The 10,209-nt window shown below is 33.0% G+C and overlaps 1 long non-coding RNA gene across 1 annotated transcript; it reads right to left on the bottom strand.

The window, feature by feature from the left end:
• Positions 1 to 2,751: 2,751 nt before the first annotated feature.
• Positions 2,752 to 3,981, bottom strand: LOC148606104 (uncharacterized). The gene is made up of 3 exons (XR_015915565.1): positions 3,889 to 3,981; positions 3,521 to 3,630; positions 2,752 to 2,976 (listed from the first exon to the last, which is right to left on the bottom strand). It is a non-coding gene; the product is annotated as an uncharacterized LOC148606104 (long non-coding RNA).
• Positions 3,982 to 10,209: the final 6,228 nt, after the last annotated feature.

Genomic DNA, 10,209 nt, shown 5'->3' with positions numbered 1-10,209 from the left:
AGAGTAAAGCAAATGCCTTAAAGGTTTGAAGAATGTGGCACAAAATGCAAACAAAATATGGAAAGAGTCCTCCGAAATTTCATCAAATAATTCAGTCATTATGATCACGGAAGTGAACACGGACATTGTTGAAGCTCCATCTGTTCATGAACTTACCGAACAGGAAAAAGATGAAATTATAAAAGAAGGAACGTTGAATGATATTCCCTTTTTGAATGATGATGAGTCATACTACAATGAAACGAAATGGGAAAAAACGATAAAAAAGATTGATATATCATTTCGATTAAGTTTACACGTAGTGATATTTTTCTGAAAAGCTAACCATTTTCTGAAACATTGACAAGTAGCTGTCATATAACATTATTGAACCTGACAGAGCTATATCATATACACATTTATAAATTTATAACTGTGTAGAACTTTTTTGTCATTATTTGGGAGTTTGTCGTGAGACTTAAATGGTTATACTTGTAACTGCCAGTGGCCATGGCAACAAAAAAATGAAAATATCATGGATCTCAAAATCCAATTTTTTTTCACACGTATAACTTTTTATTAAGCATCCATTTTTAATGAAACTTTGCTGTATGCTGCGTCTTATTATTATTTCGGAATTCGCACAAAACTTTTTCGCCGATATGCCGCCATTTTTATAATGGCTACCAAAGTTCATAATCTAGGACATTGCAATATCGTGGAAACCAAAGTGGCTAGAAACTTGAAATTTGGTATGGTGATACAGTTTAGAGAGCCTAATAACATACTCATCCACATTTTTCACACGGTAATAATGTTTTTATTCATTGAACAAATTGAATGAAACTTAGTAATATAATGCGTATCCGTCAGACCTCGGAATCTAAACAAAACTTCTAACGAAAGGTTATCAGTTTCAAAATGGCTGCCTTAGGTCAAAATCTAGGACATAGCATTTTCGCATTAATATGAATAGCTACAAACTTGAAAATAGGTCTGTCAAAGGAGTTGAACAGATATAAAAATACAATTATAAAATTGGCAACTTAAATGGTTGCCGAGGGGGGACATTCGCTATTGCTCACAATGGCAACTCTAGTAACATCTGCCATTTTCGATAACGACGCGGAGATGGTTGTCTTTTTTTTTTTGTATCAGCGCAGTATTAATTTAATTAAAGCAAACGGTTGTGAGGAGTTCGATTTAAAGTTAGTAGAAACATGAAATAAACATCTCAATTTGGCATATTCGTATAAGACTAAATAATTCAATTTCAAATGATAATGTTCGCCATTTTGTGAACATACATGTTATATCTATAGAAATTATATTGTAAAAATGTATTATTTAATTCTAATATGACGTCCTTATGACCCTTGGATATCACAACCGTGGTTGGTTTTCGATTGCCATACGAGTTGCACGCGCTCAAATTACTGTAGTTTTTGTCTGTGTAAGTAACCTCCAAGAAATCATCTGAAATTATTGTCAGCAAACAAGGGTATCATCCGGATGTGTATCACCTAAAACATTTTCATTATGGTCGTCATCATGAACTCGGGGATCGTTACGATGTACCCATCTGTACCATGAAAACAGATTTGTTTCATGTGTCATAGTTTTACTTTCCTCTTCCGTCTACCCCGGATTTGACTTTTTATGAACAACTCGGCGGGTGTTTAAAGAAAAGCAGAGGACGCTTACCCTTCCGGTGCATCTGGTCCATGTTTCCTGTATTTAGTGGAGTCCAAGTAGTTCATTTGTTTTTGTTACTTTGTATGTATCATTTTAATTTACTTTATGTTCTTTGTTGTGTATGTCTGTTTTCCATGTCTGGTAATTGTCCATAGATTACATTCTTTTGATTTCCGGTAGAATCTTGGTTCCACTGATTACTCTTTCATTCATTCCGGATGAGTGAATGAACATTAAAATTAACACTCACATATAGTAAAACAAAAAGGGAAAGAAAACATACAAGCCTTACAGTAAATATAAAAACACCAAAATTGTTTGGTGCACATCATCTACACAGTAATAATTATGTACAAATAACTCCGATAAAACGGAAGACACGTAACGAGTTGGATTTCTTGAAGTGTGAAGAGCCTATCCACTCTATATATATTTTTAAATGAACGTTATAAGGCGTTAACCATCTTAAATTAATACAAACGATGAAATTGAAATAAAACAAAAAGGAACCCAGCGGGCACGCCACATGGATTCAACGTTGAAATCACGTGAGTTCTCAACATGGAAACAACGTTGAAAAATTGTATTGAAATGCAAATTGAATTGACGTGAAATTTTGACGCTGAATCAACGTTACGTTATGTCTTAAAATCCACGTATGAAGAACGTTGAAAATTTACTTAATATCCACGTTGCATTAAGGCTGATCCTTAACGGCAGTAAATGATGTGGAAATAGGCCATGTTATCACCAAGAAGTTTTTTATTTATCTTTCGTTTTCGTGGTGCAACTAAAAATTTCTTTCACATGTATATTTAGTGTATTTCGTTGAATCCTTCTTAACATCACATGCCTTTGAAACAATTGTGAAATAATATATCTTCTCATGAAGTTGGAACCACATTCAGTTTACATCATACCAATAACGTTTAATCTCAATATATAAAACACATAACTAAAGGTAGGAATATGTATCCTTTAAATCTCTGAAATTTTAAACTGACCATTATGGAACTTTGTAAACTTTCATTAATGTTTTATTGTAATATATTTAAATCTTATCTAGTTGCACTCACAGTTACAAAAGCCTTCCATTGCTATATATACATATTATATTTGAAATATAAAACTTTTTTTCGACAGTATCTACCCATTCAACTAGTTCAACATAAGATGAAAGTAAACAGACTTTCAAAGTATATTTTATGTAAACAATAATGTAAATGTATAAAAAACATTTTTATAAGTTCTGTGAATAGAAAGTTCTTGATCCACCAATGTGAAAACTCTGACCTTGCACTTCTGAAATAAAAGTATATTTTCTTTACAATTATGCTTTAGATAAATAGACCTCTATATAATGTGGTAGACTGTAATTTTTAGCATTACTACTTTTACATAATTTGATGTACATGTAATTCATGCATGTAATTTGTGCATTGTGCATCTGTCAATTTTTGCAAGATTTATAAAAATTGAATTGGTCATTTGGTCCCAGTTATTCTTATATTCCAGATTGAAATAAAGTTGCTAAATGCCCTTGTAAAATCATATACATTTCTTGTTTCAATTTAATACTGTTGGCTTAACAACATTCCAGAGCTACTAAAGAAAATATACAACTTTAATGTACATCTAGATATTATGCCTGAGATTCCTCAATATCATCACATTCCATTGATGAGTTAGGAGGTATTGGGCTCGGAAGATACAAGAACTTACAAAGAAACAATTATAGGAGGTGACATGCCGTTTGTGATTTCTATATGTTCAGCAAAGGAATATAAAGACTAACGAAATCATCCTTGAGTTTGTAATATTAATAACATATTTAATATGAACTTACAAGAACAGGTGTGATTACATTGTAAACTCTTTCAACTGTTACAAATCTTTCTGTACAATATTTATTTCCCGTGGCATTGAAGACTGTAGCTTCTTTTCAACAAATCAGTGCTACATAAGTGTCATGGAAGTAAAGGTGTATTTAATAAATCCGATAAAAAGCAAAACAAATATAATAAAACAGAAAACTTCTCCTTGCAATAATCCGAATTAAATAATTTATCAACATGGAATAAAGTCAGCATCGCATCAGGATTCCCTCCCCCTTTTTCCGAATAACAGTTATTATACTAAATGTATCATTATGAACACGAACTAATATTATAAATAAGCAATCTTGTCACATGTATTATAAAATAACTCACATACTGTGAAAGAAATGGCTCAATCTTCTCTGTATCGGTGTTTTATTCTCGTTCTTCGCAATCCGAGCTTGTTAACATCTTCAAATTTTAAGAAAGCGAACTATCGAACAGCGCATGCGCGTAGTGAAATTTAAAAATGCTATTCAAAAGTCCTCAGTCATTTCCGTTAGATTATATCTTACAAGCTGATATACCGAGTAGTTTCGATTGCATTTAGTACACATTGGCTGTAAATTTCAAAATTATTTCAAAACGTTTGTTTTATCAAATTTGTCAAGTAACCAGCGTCAGTGTAATTACAATGTTTAACAACACTTCACAACTATTTATACTCAGTTTAGAATACTGGACTGTGTAAGCTTTTTTATTATGTTTATAATATGACTCTGAAGTGGAAAAATCGTGCATGAATTCATGTTGAAATTATTGACACGAGTTCAATGTTGATGCAACGTCGACACATCCACGTGGATTTCATCGACGTGGAAACAACGTAGACATTTCGTCGAAACATCAAAATTGAATTTATCCACGTTGATACGACGTGGAATTGACCTTGATCCACTTCACCACAAAATATCCACCATAATTTCTAAGTTGATTCAACGTGGAGTTCCCACTGGGAATGCGATCACAACGACAAACACTCGTGCCAAGAACGCAATAAGATTTGACTCGTGCGCGGAAATTTCCCCATAGTTCTTTTTTTTTTTCATGTTGCACGCCGCACACACATTTTAACGATTTTAACGATAATGTTTAATATGTTAACATTAAACCCACTAATTAAATTTCACCATTATGCTCAGCATAAATGACACTAATTTAATCTTTAAAATAGTACGCAAAAGTTCACGTGGCATCGAAATAGTTCACAAGTTTGTGTTTTATTGAAGTTTGCGAGTGTTTACATTGTACACTTAAAATCAATATACAGAAAACTCTCCGACGCAAACAACAAGTTGAGACCGCAGGTACATACACATACATATTCGCACCCCTATGAAAACAATATTACTCGTCAATTTGATTTAATTGTGACAATGAAAGCCCCCCAGACCTCCGGCGGATTAGGTTTGTCCCCCCTTAGAAAAATCCTGTGTTTTGGTCTGAATTATCTGTCAATGCAATCAAACTCGAGCAGCAATTTTTGAAATCAACCCTAGCCTTAGATACATTTACCACATAATATTTACTTGTCATCTCTCATTTGATAATACGTACATACAGAGCTCAAATGCTACAAATTGGCACAACAAATCCAAAGTCTTAGAATACGATTTCAACAACAGGGTCAGATGAAGGAAATACAAGTTATGCATTTTAAGTCCTTTACAGTCGTGTACACCTCTATTATCACAAATTATACAAGTTACATCTAGTTTTGAAATAAGATAACGTTTCTTAAAATGTGGCCAAATAACGAAATAGAATAATAGCTACAAATTACCATAACACAAGACCGCAGACTTACACAATTCGTGGGAAAAATGCATTATTGAAATAACCAATCCACTCGTTTTATTTCTATTTGTCTCCCGGCTCCCGATGTCATGGATCATAATTACCCTCAAAATTGGTTAAAATTGAGAACCTATCAGTCAGCTTTAAGTTTGTTTAAACCGGCCTGTTTTTGTTGTTGCGTTTTTGTTTGTTTTGTTTTGTTTTTGTTTTCGTTCTAAGGGATATAGGGATATGGCAGTGGCAGATCGGGGCAGGGCGTGCAAACCCTTCCTGTTTCTTTTTTTTTTTTTTTTTTGTTTGTTTGTTTTTGTTTTTGTTTTGTTTTGTGTTTTTTTTTTTTTTGGTCATTTCAATGTATAAAATTGAGAAAAATGGTAAGTACTGTCTTAGCACCCCACTTTTCTGAGGAAACCCGGCTGGCACCCCTCCTTTCCAAAGTGTCAGGACCCGACCCTGTACGATATAAGAATGTTTTCTGTGGCTTATGTGAGTAAATAATATGGAACAAACCAATTTATCATAACGGTTCAACACAAAGAAATTCTCCGAATTTATTATCAATACTGAGCAGTGCTCTAAAATTTAAGAAACTGTTGTGGCTTCGGGTGTTGGGTTACCCTTTTAGTATTTATACGCTTGTGTAGAATTTTGTCATAAAGAGCAAATGAAACCCCTTTCTTTGTGGGATAACAGCCTTTTTTTTTGTCAACATCTGGATAAACTTCCGCATGAAATGTAAAGAAATCTCATTCGATTGTTGTATAGTATCACTCTTTAGTCACCATTTTCCCCTTTAGGACTAGTGATACTGGGATTCTTTGCGTACCCAAACATCAAATGACTTTTTATGCGTTCAACATTTGTAGACAACTAGAATATCAAAAGTAAACGACTGGTGTAGTCATGTAAATACATGTAGATAGAAATGAGCAACTGATAGTGATAAGAAGTAAGACATCAAGTCCTTTTAATTGAAATCTTATTAATTCAAACCAAATAACATGCTATTCCAGGTGTGGACCCAGGTTTTTATATTGGAAGGGGGGGGGCGCACAATTAAAATTTCTGAAATATTCTTTTATAGTGGGTCCAAAAGAGTATTCAAGGAAACCAACGTTATAGTGGTAATCAAAAGAATGTAATCCAGGGACAAAGACCAGGAATAAATCAGTTTTCATGGGGCTGATGGATACACCATAACGATCCACAAGATAATACATCATCTATTTAGCGGAAACTGAGATTGAAGGATCTAGCCAAACGATATTCTTTCTTTCTGATCAGATCAGCTATAAATTCAGCCTCATAAGAGTGACGGAATAGGTCAGCAAGTAAAAGGAGCACAATTTGTTCCCATTGGAATGCCGTTTGTTGAAAAACACGTCCTCCACACTGGATAAATATGTTGTCGATTAAAAATTCCAGCATGTTGTTAATATCTCCTCTTTATATTTGGAACATGATTTTGAATTATTTCATACAAAGTATGAGGAATCTCTACCAAGAATTATAAATTTGTATCTACGTGTACCATCTTTTTTTTGGAAAAAACAACGATGTATAATGTTTTTAAGTCGGGATTTTAACTGAGTGTGGGGAATAGAAGTATACAGTATTGAAAAATTATAGGTTTTAATGCTATTTTATTTAGATAATAGTCTTGAACTGAGTGTCTCCAAAAGATTTTTCGAATTTTTCAGGATCCACATTGAATTAATACCACTACGGGAATAACAAGTGTTGTGGTAGGACTGCAGACCCTCTTTGACAGTTGTGAGTATAGAAGTTAAAAAGTTTTGAAAGAGATTTGGTGGTACATTTTGCAGATCCATCTATGAAATGTTGTTTGTATGGATTCTTGTGAAGTTTAGGAATCCAGTACATCGACGGTAAATCACAATCATCGTTCTTGGTAGAGAGACCAAAAGAGGATAGCACAGATTTATGGTTTTCCATCAGGTTGTACCGGCAAATGTCTTTCATATTTGGTAATCTTCTACATCACTTGGATAATACATACATACATACATTTATGTGTATGTATATATAATCCTTCTGCAAACTGTTCAGGTAGTAAGAAGAGAGGGTCCTAAAATTATAAATGCAAATTGAGTCTGCATTTCTCCTTCCACATCATACTTATCTTCAGATGAAGAAATTATGCGTTCAAAATTGAAGTTGACATGAGCACCATATCTAATAGCAGACACAATGTGTGTTGCGGTTGTATTTTGTATATTGTGATAAATTTCATCTCCTTTGGATAGAGACGTAATATCAAGTTCTTTATAGCTGGCATAAATATTAGAACTGAGACATACTTGAACTTTTTTATCTGAAGAATTTGTATCGCTCAGATATTTTCCAGAGTTGAAGATTCGTATCAGCCGCATATTGTTTTGATTTTTGTTCCAACGAATCTCCAATTATTACCTCTGAATCTGTCCTATAATATATCAACATATAATGATGTACAATTAAACCACACAATGTGTGGAATGCGTATTTGTAAGTAATTCAATATTCCAATTTTTTTTCAAATTTTAAGCAAAATGTTTTGTGAAGAAAAGCCTTGGTCATTTGCATACAAGCAGATGAAAGTTTATTATATTGCTAGGAAAGTCAACAATTCAGGCCTTGTGTAATATGATTTTCCTATTATATTGTATCTGGATATGGGTAGGAGAATGAAAATACCGAAATTGGGATTTTCAATATGTTTTAATTGCGAGTAAAAATATGGAATATATTTTATGCAATTGATTAAATGTAAAAATAAGAATTACGTTAATGTTTTAATGGAAGATAATAAAGAATTTACTCAAAGATCAATTGTCACTGGAAAAAGTTGGTAAAAATCAGTAGTCAAAACCGTACAAAATGTATACATGAATTTCTGTATTTCCGTTGTAATTAGGGGCTCAGAACTGATTGCCAGATGTGTTAAATTGTGTTATTTTATTTCTACAGTTGCCAGATTTTAAAGGGATGGATTTGTGTTTACGTGAAAGTATTTTACCCCGTCGCCTGCCCAAAGAATTTTTGGCCTCTGTATGTCTTTCTTTGTTTTCACTTTAAGAAATATGGCCTGAATAGGAAGTTAATGCTATTCAAGAGCTATTGGTTTCATTGAACATTTTTTTGCGTCGAAGTATTGTTTGAAATATTGTTTTTTTGTTGTTGTTGAAAATAAGCGTTACATAAACAAATAAGAAGTAAAATTTGAAATGGCTAGTTTTATTACCCTTGCTGATTTTCTTCAAATGTATTCTCTTCGATATCAGCCTTTGTAAACAAATTCGCACCTGGCATTGCAGCGTCTGTATTTCGGTCGTACAACATGCCCAATCGGAATGGTCTTCCAAGCGCTGGAGTTTGAACCATGCTTTGCTTAGGTCTGTCCATTCGAACACTTTGCATTTTACATAGTTAATGGAACTGCAAAAAAATCATGAGGTGGTGTTCGAATATTTTATACAGATAAAAATTTAAAACATTTGGGCATGTTCCAGTAGACATTTCATTACGCTATGTTAAAAAACGATGAATTTATTTAGATATCTGTAATTAAAAAAAAACAAATAAACAAATAAAACACAGATCCATTTTCGGTGGCTGAATTGCTTTCGGGTATTTTAAAAAAGATCAAATATCAATCCATATAAAAAAAGGTTGAGGTGATTCATGGTGTAAAAAAAAAAACGTCAAAACGTTTTTTGTCTACACAATTTTTTTATTAATAATAGTTTTTTTTTCGAATTCTGCACACAGAAAATCATACATTGATCCCCCACTAGATCACCCAAGTCAAACAGAAAAAAGAAGGCAATTCTTGCAAGGTGCCTATTTATTTTACAATGTATATATTTTTTTTATCTCGAAAGTGCAAGAAGCAAATAACAAACATAGATCACTGATTTTTATAAATACTGCTACTTAACTGTTTGCTTTTGCTGAAAAAAGACATAAATAATGAATACCCGGATTCATTTAAAGTTTTACTGTGAAAGTACTTTCATTCGTGGATAAGGGAATAAACACAAGCTCGCGAATTCTTGAATTAGTGATAACGCATATGGTGCGCCTCAAATGAGGTATCAGATATTAGTTTGAAACTCAGAATATTCTGACATACATGTACAAAATAAATCGACTTATATGTATTGCAAATTGTCAGCACAATCAGTTAAAGCCAGAATGTTTAATTAGTATAAAAAAGAGTCAAGTGAACAACATAATTTGAAAACAAAAAACAAAAACAAATATTCGTTCCCATTGTTTACTTACTTTAAAAATGTTAAGAAGACCATTGTGGATGATTTTTATCTTTAAACATGTCTAATTTCGGGGATTTGATACATCGCATCTACCCAAAAGAACTTGAGATAAAGGATATTACAGACACTGTGAAGTCAGCCTCATATCTTGACTTACACTTAGAAATCGATGGTAAAGGAAAACTATTGACCAAACTTTACGACAAACGTGATGACTTTTCATTCAGAATTGTCAACTTTCCTTTCATCTGTGGCAACATCCCTTCGGCTCCTGCGTATGGAGTGTTCATATCACAACACATACGTTATGCCAAAGCTTGCCGAAACTACGCAGACTTTTTGTATCGCGCTAGAACTCTAACAAATAGGCTTGTGGAAAAGGGTTATGTTGCTACAAGATTGAATTAAATTATGACTACAAATATCGACATAAGGCATCAAAAGAACATCAGAAGTATTAATTGTGATAATATGAAACAGAAAATACCAATTAAGCTATATTACTACAAGATTGAAGTCATCACTACAGAAGTTTTATGGTCGTCATCATAAACTCGTGGATAATTATGGTGTATCCATCAGCA

The sequence above is a fragment of the Perna viridis genome, chromosome 9, assembly GCF_037379345.1.
Source record: "Perna viridis isolate PV_CMFRI_1.1 ecotype Kerala chromosome 9, ASM3737934v1, whole genome shotgun sequence".
Classification (NCBI taxonomy): Eukaryota; Metazoa; Mollusca; class Bivalvia; order Mytilida; family Mytilidae; genus Perna; species Perna viridis.
Note: the sequence above shows the minus strand (reverse complement) of the source record. Positions and strands in the feature narration are given on the sequence as shown.